Source organism: Staurois parvus, unplaced genomic scaffold, assembly GCF_062004578.1.
Source record: "Staurois parvus isolate SC_StPar_1 unplaced genomic scaffold, SC_StPar_1.0 ptg002108l, whole genome shotgun sequence".
NCBI lineage: Eukaryota > Metazoa > Chordata > Amphibia > Anura > Ranidae > Staurois > Staurois parvus.
The window spans coordinates 318,753-334,525 of record NW_028319904.1 but is presented as its reverse complement, the minus strand read 5'-3'; the positions used below and the strand labels follow the sequence as shown (position 1 = coordinate 334,525).

Below are 15,773 nucleotides of genomic sequence, written 5' to 3'. Positions count from 1 at the left end.
TCTGCCTTACTCCTGATCTGACCTCAGCCTGGCTTACGGATACTCTCTCTCTCTCTCCTCTGTGTATAATCCTCGGCTATCCCATCTGACTACGTCCGCTCTGATTCCCACCTGGTACCTGACCTTGGCTTGAACCGACTACCCAGTAAACACCTAAATCCCGGAAGGGCTTGCATGCCTCGCACAGGCACCTCCTGTCTGCAGACCTATCTCCGTGCACCAGCTGTGCTTCTGAGTGGACCACCAACCAGCACTGCTACAGGCGACCTGTGCAACTTTGGGCCAGATTCCCGCTGTCCCACTCTCAGGGGAGTCCGGAACTTAGCCGCAAGGGAAGCCCTCTCTTCATTGGCCTCCATCACCAGGTACGTGATACCTCCCCTGCTCTATCCAAAATGAGAAAAAAAAAAAGTTTTGCCTATAGCAGGAGAACCATTGTTGGTCCAGATAAAACTTTGAGCGGAGTTTGTGAAAGGATTTGAAGGTAGAAGCAAAATTGGGGAATCAAGGGCCTGTAGTGGGTTTCAACCCCGGAACAAGATGGAAGACCTAGCATAAGAGGATATCTGGGACTTTCCCATTCTGTGCTGCAAAATTATTAGGATTTATTTTTTACCAAACACATGTAGCAGAATACATTTTGGCCTAAATTTATGAAGAAATTTGATTTTTAATTTTTTTTTATTGGATATGTTTTATAGTAGAAAAAAAATAGTCCTTTTTTTCCAAAATTGTCAAAAGCCATAGAAAGCTCTGTTTGTGGGGAAAAAAAGAACATAAATTTCATTTGGGTGCAGCATTGCACGACCACGCAATTGTCAGTTAAAATAATGCAGCGTTGTGTCACAAAAAATGGCCTGGTCAGGAAAGGGGGGTAAATCCTCTGGAGCTGAAAAGGTTAATCCTTGGAGTTTTCCCTAAACACATTAAAGGATAAGACCACCTTTTCAAAGGGGACCCCAGAAAGTGATATACATTTTGAAATGCTGGAAGTGAGCAGCCAGTGGTTTCTGCATCCTAGCAGAAGGACAGGACATACAGTATCTCCCAAAAGTGAGTACACCCAGGGGTGTCCCTAGGCAAGTGCGGGGGGGGGGGTGTGTGCTGCACGGGGTGACACCTATCACACGAGGTGACAATGGACCCGCTCCACGAAAAGGTAAGTTGTAAAGCAAGCTGACAATCCCCGCAGGATGGATTGTATCTGCAGATTGAGCATAATGGATCAGAGTCCGATCCATTCTGCTCAATCTGCAGATCCGATCCATTCTGCGGGGATCGTCGGAGTGGGTGTCACCAAGTGTTATTGCTCCAGGTGACACCAACCCTAGGGATGCCCCTGAGTACACCCCTCAGGTATTTGTAAATATTTGATTCTCTCTTTTCATGAGACTACACTGAAGAAATGACACTTTGCTATAATGTGATGTAGTGAGTGTACAGCTTGTATAACAGTGTACATTTTCTGCTTTAACTTTTTACGCAAACAAGCAGGTGATTGGCTGCTAAGAAGCAGGACGGTCCCAGCAACCAATCGCCGGCTTGTTACCATGAAAAGTTGGGCAGCTCCCACCCTCCATCCGAAACTGAAGTGCCTTTCGCCCTCCATCCCATGTAAGGTAGGACCATGAGCATGCATTCACATCTAGGTGTCATGTGAAAGCACAGTTTTTGCTCGTTTATACATGGCATGCATAGGGAGCCTATTCATTTGAACGGGTTGTCTCATGCATGCCAAACACACCAACATGGCGCTGATGCCACACCGCAGTTGTGTGTCCACTGTCCGTGTTTGGGCTGTCATTAACAATGAATGGAACCACGAGTGCAACACGCTTTTTGTAAGTTCTGCGCAAACATGCACAAAAGTGAATGAAGTCTGCAGGGGGCTGGGAACACTGCTGTGTGTGTGTGTGTGTGGGGGGGGAATGGGTAATTTTAAGGGGGTCTGAGGTCACTGCTGTGAAGGGGGGGTATAGAGGGGGTCTGAGGACACTGCTGCAAAAAGGGGGAGTATAAAGGGGGTCTGAGGACACTGCTGTGAAGGGGATGGGAATATAAAGGGGGCTGAGGTCACTGTTGTAAAAAGGGGGTGATTCAAAGGGGGGCTGAGGACACTGCTGTGAAGGGGGCCGAGGTCACTGTTGTAAAAGGGGGGGTGATATGAAGGGGGGCTGAGGACACTGCATAGCACCAGCGATGTGCTGATCACTGGTGCAATGCTGTACAGGCTCCTGCAGACAAAAATAATAAATACACTTAATAATAATTGTTATTATAATAATTTAATATTTTTGTGAATTATCCTTTAAGGATGTTGCTTGGTGTTCTTAGTCAAGTTGTATCCATTATATTGGGTGCCATCTAGTGGTCATATAGTATATCTACATTCCCCTGGTTTCCTGTAGTTAAATTAAATTCTTTATATAAAGTGGGGAAAATTTACTATGTTTTCAATGTGAATAGTCACTTTAAATAGCCAATCATGTGAAAAGCAAATTCCTGTTCACTTGCAAATAAGCAAAGGCTTTTCACATGAGCAGATATATAAATGAATCTCCTAGATTGTAAGCTCCCAGGATCAGGGCCCTCCTATCCCTCTTGTATTGAACTGTATTGTTGCTGTATTGTCTCCTGTTATAATGTAAAGCGCTGAGCAAACTGTTGGTGCGATATAAATCCTGTATTATAATAATAATTAAAAAAAATGATTATTTAATTTGAATGAATTCTCAACTTCTGTAGTAAATCGGCTGCATCTGCTCCCCTCTCACCTGTTACTGTGCCTCTGTCCCAGCAGCTGAGGCACCTACCTGGATAGTAGGTTGAAACGGAATGTAGTCTTTTGTAATTTCTGTCTTCCTCTCCCACTGACACATATGCCTTTCATTTCCTGTTCTGATGTCATAGGGGAAATGTCCCAAATGAGGTCACAGCCACCAATAAAACCAACATAGAGCGAGTGTTTGGATTTAATGAAATATTTCTATAAGTGTTCCAATGATGCTGTACATCGTTTGCTTCTAACAGAATGTGATGGCCTTCAGAAAATCAGGACACCATTATCTGAAGCAACAGATGGACACAAGGCCTAAGGTCCCAGTGAGGCCCCCAGTCCCAGCAAGACCGAAGAGTACCAGGGTGAAACCTCCAGTCCTGGCAAGACCTAAAGTGGCAGGGTGAAGCCCCCAGTCCTGGCAAGACCTAAAGTGTCGAGGTGAAGCCACCAGTCCTGGCATGATCTAAAGTGCCGGGGTGAAGCTGTCAGGGCTCCAGGTATGACCAGAGGTGTGTGGACCGACACAGGGAAACACAGACTTCAGGTATAGCGTGTAACACAATATAATTTATTAAAGACAACACAAACATAAACGCAGTGCAAACAACCAAACTCAACACTTACATAAATATGTACAACCAGGTGCAATAAACCTTAAACGAATAGGTACCAGTGCAGTCAGGGCTGGAGAGGTGGAATGGTCAGGCAGGCCGAGCCCACAGCACGGATTTCCTCAGGGCGCGGGGTCTAAGTCCCAGCCTGCTATTCACCAGGGCCCCTGATGGTGGGGATGGACTTGGTGCAGACTGGAACCAGGTCGCGACCCCTGAGTGCGTCCAGCTGTGGCAGAGAGTACTGGCAGGGGAGTGCAGGAACGGAGTCTGATGGGAAGAGGCAGGCAGACTTACTAGAGGTGATCCGTGCGGGATGGATGGATCGTCGGGTGAAGTAAGCATAGTCAGACAGGCCGGGTCGGTATTGTGCGGGCAGCGAGGTACAGGGGGAGCAAGCAGAGAATGGTCGGAGTCACAAGCCAGGTTCAGCAGGTAGCGGGCAGCGCGGTACCGAGGATCAGGCAGAAGGATGGTCAGGCAAGCCAGGGGTTCAACAGGAGAAGTCAGCAGAGGTCAGGATCAAGCAGGGTCAGCAACGAGGCAGGAACACAAGATACCAGGTACAGGGGCTCATGGGAAACATACACCAAGGCCCAGATCACAGGCCTGGTCATTCCTTAAATACACCTCCTGCAATCAGTCCAGGTGTTGGCTGACTACAGGAGTGAGCTTCTGGCTGCTGAGAGCACCCGCTGGTCAGCCCTGGTACTGCAGCCCACACGGTAGGTGAGTCCCACCACCAGTGCTGAGTCCATTCCTGACAGAAGCCGCTAGTCCTGGCAAGACCTAAAGTGCCGGGGTGAAACCTCCAGTCCTGGCAAGACCTAAAGTAGCAGGATGAAGCCCCCAATCCTGGCAAGACCTAAAGTGTTGAGGTGAAGCTGCCGGTCCTGGCAAGACCTAAAGTGCCGGGGTGAAGCCGCCGGTCCTGGCAAGACCTAAAGTGCTGGGTGAAGCCGCCGGTCCTGGCAAGACCTAAAGTGCCGGGGTGAAGCCGCCGGTCCTGGCAAGACCTAAAGTGCCGGGGTGAAGCCGCCGGTCCTGGCAAGACCTAAATTGCCAGGGTGAAGCCGCCGGTCCTGGCAAGACCTAAAGTGCCGGGGTGAAGCTGCCAGTCCTGGCAAGACCTAAAGTGCCAGGGTGAAGCCACCAGTCCTGGCCAGACCCAAAGTGCCGGGGTGAAGCCGCCAGTCCTGGCAAGACCTAAAGTGCCAGGGTGAAGCCGCCAGTCCTGGCAAGACCTAAAGTGCAGGGGTGAAGCCCCCAGTCCCGGCAAGACCTAAAGTGCCGGGGTGAAGCCCCCAGTCCCGGCAAGACCTAAAGTGCTGGGGTGAAGCCCCAAGTTTTGTCAAGAGCTAAAGTGCTGTGATGAAGCCTCCAGTTTCAGAAAGACCTAAAATGCCAGGGTGTAGCCCCCAGTCCCGGCAAGACCTAAAGTGCTGGGGTGAGGCCACCAGTACCAGCAAGACCTAAAGTGCCGGGGTGAAGTCTCCAGTCCCAGCAAGACCTAAAGTGCTGGTACAGCATAAGATTCCAACAAGGTTTTCCAATACCCAAAGTGCAGAAGACATTCTCTGGCTTTATGAAGAGGGGGCTGTTCTCAAAAGTCACAAGCTGCTGACACTAATCTTTTTCCTCTCCAGATCCCAGTGAGCTAAGGAAGTCCTTCCCCCTTGTTGCCTGCAGCAAGACACAAGCAGTGGAGGACACAACTGCTGATGGTAGCAGGATCAGCATGATAAACGTATTACTCCAATTTGCTGCCTTTACTATTAACAGTGAAAATGAGATCAGAGGACAATCTGGACATCAACTGAAGCAAGCTGGCACATCAGAAAGAAACATTCATGAAAAGGGACAAGGAGGAACTACTGGAGAAACCCTAAGTCACCCGATGAAAAAAAGCACTCACGACAGAGGACACTTGCATGTGAGCAAAGGAACCCTACATGGAGACAAACAGCTCTCATATGAGGACAAAAACCACTTATATGATGGCAGAGGGTCCTCACAATCAACAGAAAAGTGTTGCCTTTTGTTCTACTTAACCTGGTATTTGGGGGGTACACGCTGTACCTGATATTGTGTAATCCTGGTTGTACCCAATAAGGGGTCCCGACTTTACCTGTAAGAGGGTCCTTGCTACTCCTGTTACAAGACAGGCCTGGTATTGAGGGGGAACTGGCTGTAGTTCACAGCGCTGAGCAAACTATTGGCACTTTATAAATACTGTATTATAATAATACTTCCCATTGGGATGTTGTGGTTGTTGCTTGCATTGGGGGGGAGGTCTGGCTCTAAGTGATATTGGAAATGCTGGCTGTCCCTAATATTGAGCTGCCATGGCTGTACCCGATATTCAGGATCAAAATATGATTTTTTACCAAAATATGGTAATTTTATTTTGCAGCTTGACCTTGTATTGTTTATTAAAATGGCCTTTTTTGCTGCTTGTGTGCGCCCTCTAGTGCATTCTGCATTTGCTGTGTCCACTGAACATAGATCATGGAATGTGGTGCAAGGCCAATACCACGTGATTGCTGTGGCCAGTCACAGCAATCACAAATGTAAACAAAGATTCCATATTGCAGCCACCGCTTTGTATTCTCACACCAACTGTGGAAGGAAACGTGTGTCCTGTGATTTTTTTTTTTAACATTAACACAGATTATCCCAGTACAGTTTAACCAATGAAGTGAGCCTGTGTCTCTGATCACTAGTAATACCAGTACACTGCCACCAGCAAGCCATGGTATTCCTGATCACTGCCACACCAGTCCCAATTTTCCCAAACCAGTGCAGCCAGCAACAGTATTCCTGATTGCCACCACACCAGTGTAATGGTGCCTCAGGCTGCCCCCATGAACTGCTTACTGACCATGTTTCTGCCTGCTGCCTGGACTAATCTTTTGTTTGCTGGCCTGCCACCTGAACTCACTATCTGCACGTCCCACTGACTATGTTCCTGTAAGATGCCAGTTCACGACCATCTCCTACAGAAAACTGCACTCACTTAAACGAACGCAGTGCCATATGGGAAAAAGTGGCTTGGCCAGGATGGGGGCTAAATCTTCTGGAGGTCAAGTGGCTATTGAACAAATAACGAGACCTCCACCGTGCCTCATCCAGTTGTACCCAAATAGTTGACCCCACAACAAGATTTGGATTTTATACGTTTCATTTTGTCTCATGTGCCAGTAAAGTTCAACTATTGTTATGGGGTCACCCCCACACTCCATTCTATTTGGATATTGAACAAGTTGTTTGCATCCTCTCATGTCACAAGTCATATTGTCAACTTAGTGTTTGCCATGAAGAAAAGCAAAAGAAGGGCGCACTCTCTTCGTGCATTAGCATGGTAAAAACCAAATTTATTAAAATGCATAAAAGTGCATACTCACAAACCCAAGGAGATATTGAATCAGAGACAAAAAGCCAGTGGTAACGGTCCCAGATAGTGGGAGAAACCCTTGATGTGCGTTTCGGGAGATGCACTCCAATCTGAAAAAGGGAGTGTGTCCCGAAACGTGTCAAGTAACTACATCAAGGGTCTCCTGCTATCTGGGACCATTACCACTTGCTCTTTGTCTCTGTTTCAATATCTCCTTTGGTTTGTGAGTACGCACTTTTATGCATTTTAATAAATTAGTTTTTTACCACAGCAATGCATATAGAGAGTGCACCCTTCTTTTGCTTTTCTTCCCCAATACCAAGGTTTCCTGATCTTTCAAGGGCTGCACCTCAGAGAATGACAGATACATTACCCCTAGTCAGCATGAAGATTGAGCACTGGTATTGTTTTTCTTGATAGTGTTTGTCATATCAAAACCCAAGTCACTATGGACATCTATCGGTTTTTGTACTGGCTTTATTGTAAGGTGGTTTTACTTATTGTCCCATCAATGCAACATAACTTCCCCCTCAATGAAGACCTTAAATAACAAGGATTGTTTGGCGATATAAAGCATGGAATAGCACAACCGTTGGGAAAAAACGGGCCACAAACTGTCACCAACATGACAACACCATACCTATTTATATTTTAGATCTATACAACAGTCAGTACCACTTGGTGGTGGAGGAGTACTGCAAACTTCTGCAACTACAGTGTAGGATGTAGCATCTCTGCATGCAGGAGAGGCTCCAGCCAATACTACCAGGCTGATACTGCAGCCTGTTGCCGATACCACTCAGGTCACAGCAAAAGGAGTAGAACCAATACCACCAAGTCTTCCAATGTGGCTGTTATGATCCGCCAGGTGGTGCCTCAGGCTGCCCACTTGACAGACCTACCCAGAGCGTGGAGTCTAAGCCCCGGTCTGTGCTTTCACCAGGGCCCTTGATGGTGGGGATGGACTTGTAACAGACCAGGGCCAGGTCACGACCTCCGAGCAGGCCTACCAGTGGCAGAGGGAGCCTCCGGGGATGTATGCAGGTACCGGGAGAGCCAGATGTGAGGAGGACGGCGGACCTAGCAGGGTGGTCACGAGCCGTGGTTCCGTGGGGTAGCGAGGTACTGAATCGGCAGGCGAAGAGTAGTCAGGTCACACACAGGGTCAGCAGGATAAGTCAGTCCGCGGGATGGTCAAACAAGCCGGGGGTCAGGAAAGGAGAAAGCAGAGTAGTCAGGGCTATCCGGGTCAAATCACAGGAGAAGGCAGCGTAGTCAGGGCAATCCGGGTCAAATCACAGGAGAAGGCAGCGTAGTCAGGGCAATCCGGGTCAAATCACAGGAGAAGGCAGCGTAGTCAGGGCAATCAGGGTCACTAATCAGGTACAGAAACTTCAGGATCACAGATAGACCTTGCGACAATTTGTGACAGTGCAGGGCATCTTTAAATAGTGCGCCCTGCACTGTCATTGGCCGGCCAGGACGCGCCCCCGGGCTGTCATTGGCCGCCCGAGGCGCGCCCGCGGCTCCCACTGCGCATGCGCGGCGTCCTGTCAGCCGCGGCCCGCCGAGACCTAGTGCCTGTGTCCCGGCGTGAGCTGTTGCCAGTGTGCGTGCGCCGGGAGAGGCGCCGCGATTCCTTACAGTAGCACAACACTCTTCATAATTCGATCACTTCCACAGTTTTTACCATTGGTGGTAGAGAAGGTGCTGCAAATGTCTATGGCAGTTTAGGATGTGGCATCTGATTATAAAGCCGTTTTCAGCCAATGCTGCCCAAATGGTGGTATTACAGAAGCTCCACCACTCAGAACATAGCGGTGTTGGACATACTACCTTCGTGGTTTGATACCAAGTGACAGATGTGGCACCACAATACCACAGGTGAAGGTCTATCTGTTCATGAGTCAAGCAGGTCTGCAACACTACACAAGTTATCAAACCAGTTCCTAATGACTCTGGAAACAGGATATTGTTATGGTGTAGGATGAAGGAGCAGAGAAAAGAAAAAGATTGGGAACACTACAGCGAGCATGCCGGTCAATCATAACATTCTGACCACTGACAGGTAAAGAGGAACATTTGATTCTCTCATTACAATGGCATCTGAAAGTTGGTGGGGTATATTAGGCAGCAAGTAAACAAGTTGTCCCTGAAAGCAGAAAAACTTGGGCAAGTACAAAAATTTGAGCAACTCTGACAACGGACAAATTGTCTCAGTCTTGCACCTTGCTGGATAGACCAGTTATAAGTTGGGGTGGTTGCCACTTTCATGTACAGTTAGATGATTTGGGTGCAGAGATGCACAAGACGCCTTCGCTGCCATTGTGCTTTTGCTGGGTGTCACATTCATCCCTGTGCCTTTAAGAAGGAGTGGGCAACCTCCAGCCATGCCTGCCCCGAATCTATCCATTTTTATATGGGTCACTAGAAATTTAGAGTTGGGACCACAGTATATTATTTTATTATATATATATTATTATTATACAGGATTTATATAGCACCAACAGCTTGCTCAACGCTTTACAATATAAAGGTAAAAATTCAGCAACAATACAGTTCAATACAAGAGGGATAGGAGGGCCTGATCCTTGGAGCTTACAATCTAAGAGGGAGGGGCTGGTGGTACAAAAGGTAGTAACTATGGGGGATGCATTGGTAGGAGAAATAGAAGATTCTGTTATTAGCTGAAGACAGGATAGGCTTTCCCGAAGAAAGAGATTTTCAGAGATCGCCTAAAAGTGGGCCCAGTAGGCAATAATCAGATAGATTGGGGTAGTGAGTTCCAGAGGATGTGGGAGGCTCTGGTGAAGTCCTGGAGACAAGCATGGGAGGAGGGAACAAGGGAGCTAGAAAGCAGGAGGTCGTTTGAGGAGCAGAGAGTACGGTTTGGGTGATATTTGGAGACAAGATCGGTGATGTAATTTGGGGCGGAGTTATAAATGGCTTTATACATTAATGTTTTGAATTTTATTGTTGGGCAATGGGAAGCCAGTGGAGGGATTGGCAGAGAGGGATGGAGGACACTGAGTGGAGGTCAGTGGAGGGATTGGCAGAGAGGGGTGGAGGACACTGAGTGGAGGTCAGTGGAGGGATTGGCAGAGAGGGATGGAGGACACTGAGTGGAGGTCAGTGGAGGGATTGGCAGAGAGGGGTGGCAGATACAGAACGGTTAGCAAGGTGGATGAGTCTGGCAGCAGCATTCAGGATAGACTGAAGAGGGGATAGCCTGCGATGAGGTCAGCCAATGAGGTGGGAGTTACGTCAAGGCGAGATATAACAAGGGAGTGAATAAGTTGCTTAGTAGTTTCTGAGGTTAGGAACGGGCGTATCTTGGAGATGTTGTGGAGGTGAAGTCTACATGATTTGGACAGTATATAAGGAGGTCCCTTGACAAGGGCACTGTGGCATACGCATATATTTGCAAATGTGTGCAAACAAAATCCTCTTTACAACACAAATCTGTGCGGGTGGTGCCACTGCGGGACCCGCACAAATACTTGCAGCTGCACCACCCACACAGAGGAATGTGGGACCCGCAGGTGGATGCCATTAATTCTAATGGCACACCGCCCGCATTGGATATCGCAACTGTACTGGGAATCTCAGTTCCCGTGCGGGCTGCGATTTCCAAAGTAGTGCGGGGACTTTTTCCTTGCGTTTCCTGGGGCACGGGAGTCCATTCAAATGATTGGGCTCTCGTGTCCGCACGACCGCACAGATTTGAACCAGGGCTTAGACAGGGCCAATTCGGTTGTTTTGCAGGCCGGTAGGTAAGGGAAATCTTTTGTTTGTGTATACTCACCAGAAGGAATTAATGACATCAGGTCTCCAAAGTTTCTGCGGTGTGGTCATTGAAGAAAACCTACCAACATTCCCTGAAAAAGAAGAAATAAGAAAATAATAAGAATATCAATGGGACAAGTATATTACCCATATTGGATGTTACATAGTTAGTCTGGCTGAAAAAAAGACAAAAAAGTCCATCCAGTTCAAACATATAAAAAAAAAAAGTTATAATCCTACACCCACAGTTGATCCAGAGGAAGGCAAAAAAAAACCCAGCAAACCACGATCCAATTGGCTCCTGCAGGGAAAACATTCCTTCCTGATCCCCTGAGAGGCAATCGGATATTCCCTGGATGTGGGCGCCGATCAAGACTAGCCCCCGGTGTGTCGATATTTGTTCCCCAATTATTGACAGATCATCGATTGATAACAACATAATGGGTACATTTACAGGGTTACATTTTAACACGCGCTGTAGATTTTTTCGAACTGTTCCACGACTAATCTTTAGAAAAATAGATTGCTTAGGCTGAAAAAAAATCTGACGTGACCTTTTCGGGGGTTTTTTTTGGCCATAAAACTTTGCATTTCCATAACTGAAATGAGTCCACTAATCTTTCGAGAGTCAAACGATCAAATGTATTGAATGATTTTTTTAAAACTTTTTTTCGAACCGTGTATGACCAGCATAAGAGACTTTTACCCTTTGGCCACCAGATAAAGAGAGGGGGAGGGGGTTTATACACAATCCAGCAGCTGCAACCACTGGGGATTGTGTATGTAGCTGACAGGCAGACTCATGGAAGTAGTAGGGCAGCCCCCAGTTCCGGTCCCCCCCCCCCCCCCCCCCCGCAGGCGTGCTCCCACCATGTATCTGGGCTCTGCTTGCCCATCTGCGGGCCCAGGGAGAGCTGTGGTGGGTGCTGGCGGATGGAGGGGAGAGAGGACGATCGTCCACTCTCCTCCCTTTTTTTCTGTGACCTAGAAGGTATGATGTCACTTCCAGGTCCCCTTGTCACTTTTCCGGGCTAGAATAGCCGAGAAGAACTGTATTGCAATACATCTAGTGGAGCCCAGAGAAGAATTGGCATGTCTCAATAAAGAGAACCTGTCACCAAAAAACACGGTGACCCTGTGTCCCCCTATGTAATGAAAAAAAAGGTTAAGTGAAAAAAAAAATTTGGGGGGGGGGGAAATAAAGTTACACCTAAGCACATATCCCCCCCCAAAAAAAATGTTGAGGCCCCCTCCATATATATACACACATACGAACGTAAACGCACACATCGGGGCGCCTACACGTGAAAGGGTTGATTGCGATTTACACTTTACATATCGCCGCACAGGCCGGAGTGAGAGCAATAATTCTAGCACAAGTCCTCTTCTGTAAAGCTAAACCAGACTTTCTCAACCGGGGTGCCGCGGTGTCATGGCGGAGAAAGGCTGTCAGTTGAGCCCGAGCTCCTGATCCCCGGCACTGGGAGCTGTCAGATCGCTCAGCAAAGTGAAAGCGAAGGGAGGAGGAGTGTCTTCTGTGATCTCTGCCTTCCCCTAGAATGTGGTACCCGGCACTGTAACTTTTCAAAGGGAGGTATACATGTGTGTGTACGTGTGTACACATGTGTCTGTGTGTACATGTGTGTGTGTGCGTACATGTGAGTGTCTCTGTGTGTACACATAAATCTGTGTGTATGTGTACATGTGTCTGTGTGTATACATGTGTCTGTGTGTACATGTCTGTATACATATCTGTGTGTACATGTCTGTGTACACGTGTCAATGTATGTGTGTGTACATGTGCGTGTACACATACAGTGAGGAACAGAAGTATTTGAACACCCTGCGATTTTGCAAGTTCTCCCACTTAGAAATCATGGAGGTGTCTGACATTCACATTGTAGGTGCATTCCCACTCTGAGAGACAGAATTAAAAAAAAATTCAGGAAATCCCATTGTATGATTTGTAAAGAATGTATTTGTCTCGCTGTCAGGAATGGACTTGCCAGTAATGGTGGGACTCACCTGCCTTGTGGGCTGCAGTACCAGGGCTGGCCAGCGGGTTCTCCCAGCAATCAGAGACTCAACCCTGCAGCCAGCCAAACACCTGAAGTTGATTATGCAGGTGTATTTAAGGGATGGCCAGACCTGCAGTCTCTGCCTTGGTGTGTGTTTTTCCTGGGCCCTGTATCTTGTTACCTGCATTCCTGTTCCTGTCTCTGTCTGATTCGTTGCTGACCCTGCCTGATCCGGACCCCTGCTGACTTCTCCTGTTTTATCCCTGGCTTGTGACCCCGACCATTCTCTCCCTGACCCCCTGTACCTACCTGCCCGATTGTTATTGACCCGGCCTGCCTGACGACGCTTGCATTGTATGTATTGTTATCTGTGGGTGGTTTGGTTCGTTTGCACTGTGTTATGTTTGTATGGTTAGTCTTTAATAAATTATATTGTTTATAACTTATCTGAAGCCTGCGTTTCCCTGCGTCAGTTCACATACCTCTGGTCATACCCCAGAGCCCTGACACTCGCACTGCTGAACAGAAGTATTTGAACACCTGAGAAGATCCGTGTTAATATTTGGTACAGAAGCCTTTGTTTGCAATTACAGAAGTCAGACGTTTCCTGTAGTTCTTGACCAGGTTTGCACTGCAACAGGGATTTTGGCCCACTCCTCCACACAGATCTCTTCTAGATCTGTCAGGTTTCAAGGCTGTTGCTGAGCAACACGGAGTTTCAGCTCCCTCCAAAGATGTTCTATTGGATTTAGGTCTGGAGACTGGCTAGGCCACTCCAGAACCTTGATATGCTTCTTACAGAGCCACTCCTTGGTTCTCCTGGCTGTGTGCTTCGGGTCGTTGTCATGTTGGAAGACGCAGCCACGACCCATCTTCAATGCTGTGACTGAAGGAAGGAGGTTGTTGCTCAAAATCTCACAATAAATGGCCCCATTCATCCTCTCCTTAATACAATGCAGTCATCCTGTCCCCTTCGCAGAAAAGCACCCCCAAAGCATGATGTTACCACCCCCATGCTTCACAGTAGGGATGGTATTCTTGGGATGCAACTCATCCTTCTTTTTCCTCCAAACACGACTAGTGAAGTTTAGACCAAAAAGTTCTACTTTGGCCTCATCTGACCACATGACTTTCTCCCATGCCTCCTCTGGATCATCCAGATGGTCATTGGCAAACTTCAGACGGGACTGGACATGTGATGACTTGAGCAGGGGAACCTTCCGTGCAATGCATGATTGGAAACCATGACGGCGTAGTGTTCTACCGACAGTGACCTCTGAAACTGTGGTCCCAGCTCTCTTCATGTCATTGACCAGCTCCTCCCTTGTAGTTCTGGGCTGATTCCTCACCTTTCTTATCATCAGTGATACCCCACGAGGTGAGATCTTGCATGGAGCCCCAGTCCGAGGGAGACTGACAGTCGTCTTTAGCCTCTTCCATTTTCTAACAATTGCTCCAACAGTTGATCTATTTTCACCAAGCTGCTTGGCAATTGCCCCGTAGCCCTTTCAAGCCTTGTGGAGGTCCACAGTGTTGTCTCTGGTGTCTTTGGTCTTGCCCATGGTAGCAGTTGGTATCTGACTGACTGTGGGGTGGACAGGTGCTACTAAGTTAGAATAATGAGTGGAGTAGAGGTGGACTTCTTAAAGGCGCAGTAACAGGTCTTTGAGAGCCAGAATTCTTGCTGTTTCTTAGGTGTTCAAATACTTCTGTTCAGCCGTGCAAGACAAATACATTCTTTACAAATCATACAATGGGATTTCCTGAATATTTTTAAAAATTCTGTCTCTCAGAGTGGGAATGCACCTACAATGTGAATTTCAGACCCCTCCATGATTTCTAAGTGGGAGAACTTGCAAAATCGCAGGGTGTTCAAATACGTCTGTTCCTCACTGTATATCTGTGTGTGTGTACACACGTGTCTGTGTGTGTATACATCTGTCTGTGTGTACATGTGTGTACGTGTCTGTACACATATATCTGTATGTGTGTACATGTCTGTGTACATGTGTCAGTGTATGTGTGTGTGTACACGTGTCTGTGTGTGTGTATACATGTGTGTGTACGTGTGTGTACATGTGTTAATGTGTGTATGTCTCTACACGTGTCTGTGTGTGTATACATGTGTGTGTGTGTACATGTCTGTGTACATGTGTTAATGTGTGTGTGTCTCTACACGTGTCTGTGTGTGTATACATGTGTGTGTACGTGTGTGTACATGTCTGTGTACATGTGTTAATGTGTGTGTGTCTCTGTGTGTGTACATGTGTCTGTGTATACATGTGTGTACATGTCTGTGTACATGTGTTACTGTGTGTCTCTGTGTGTGTACACGTGTCTGTATACACGTGTGTGTGTACGTGTGTGTACATGTCTGTGTACATGTGTTAATGTGTGTGTGTCTGTGTGTGTACACGTGTCTGTGTGTGTATACATGTGTGTGTACATGTCTGTGTACATGTGTTAATGTGTGTGTGTCTGTGTGTATACATGTGTGTGTACGTGTCCGTGTACATGTGTCAGTGTATGTGTACATGTGTGTGCCTGGGTACATGTCTGCGTGTGTGTGTACATGTCTGTGTATACATGCATGTGTGTGCATGCGTGTGTACATGTGTCTGTCTGTACATTATATGGTCTGCACTCACCATATACAGTATACACTCCCCCTACGCGGTCTCCACTCACCATATGTCCTCCATCTTGTGGGTTGGCGGACATGGGCTGGGGTGTTAGTCCACCTGGAATACTGGGGACATCTTACAGGGAATGGTGAGTACAGGAGGCGGCCAGGTTGCGGGCAGAGTTCTCCCGCCATGTAAACGTCTGTTTGTTATTAGACAGTAGATGAGACGTGGTCATGGCCGAGGCTGTTGACAGTTCCGTGCGCCAATGCTGAGATCATGCCCACGGCCCTCCAATGACAGCTCCCTTTGAAGGTTTTGCCAGCTCTCCTCGCACCTCTGTAGGTGGACCGTGTCCATCTGCTACACATGGCTATCTTAGTCTGCCATTTATGGGACGGTGACAACGAGGAACCTGCAGTGATACCATGGGAGAGGAGTTGTCACCCTCTCGCAGGAGGCCGGTTCACCAGATTCAACCATAAACAATAAATTTTAAAAAAATGTAAACATTTCAAATATTATATAAAGAAGGGAACTGCCATTGTTGTATTGGCCCTA

At 47.6% G+C, this 15,773-nt stretch overlaps 1 protein-coding gene across 1 annotated transcript in view; it reads right to left on the bottom strand.

The window, feature by feature from the left end:
- LOC149432798 (regulator of cell cycle RGCC-like) overlaps positions 1-15,760 on the bottom strand; it is a 30,839-nt gene extending 15,079 nt beyond the window's left edge. The window contains exons 1-2 of the mRNA XM_089664932.1: positions 15,277-15,760; positions 10,590-10,662 (exon numbers count right to left, since the gene is read on the bottom strand). The gene's annotated coding sequence lies outside the window, so the exon portion shown is untranslated. The remainder of the gene's footprint in view (positions 1-10,589; positions 10,663-15,276) is intronic.
- Between the last annotated feature and the right edge of the window lie 13 nt (positions 15,761-15,773).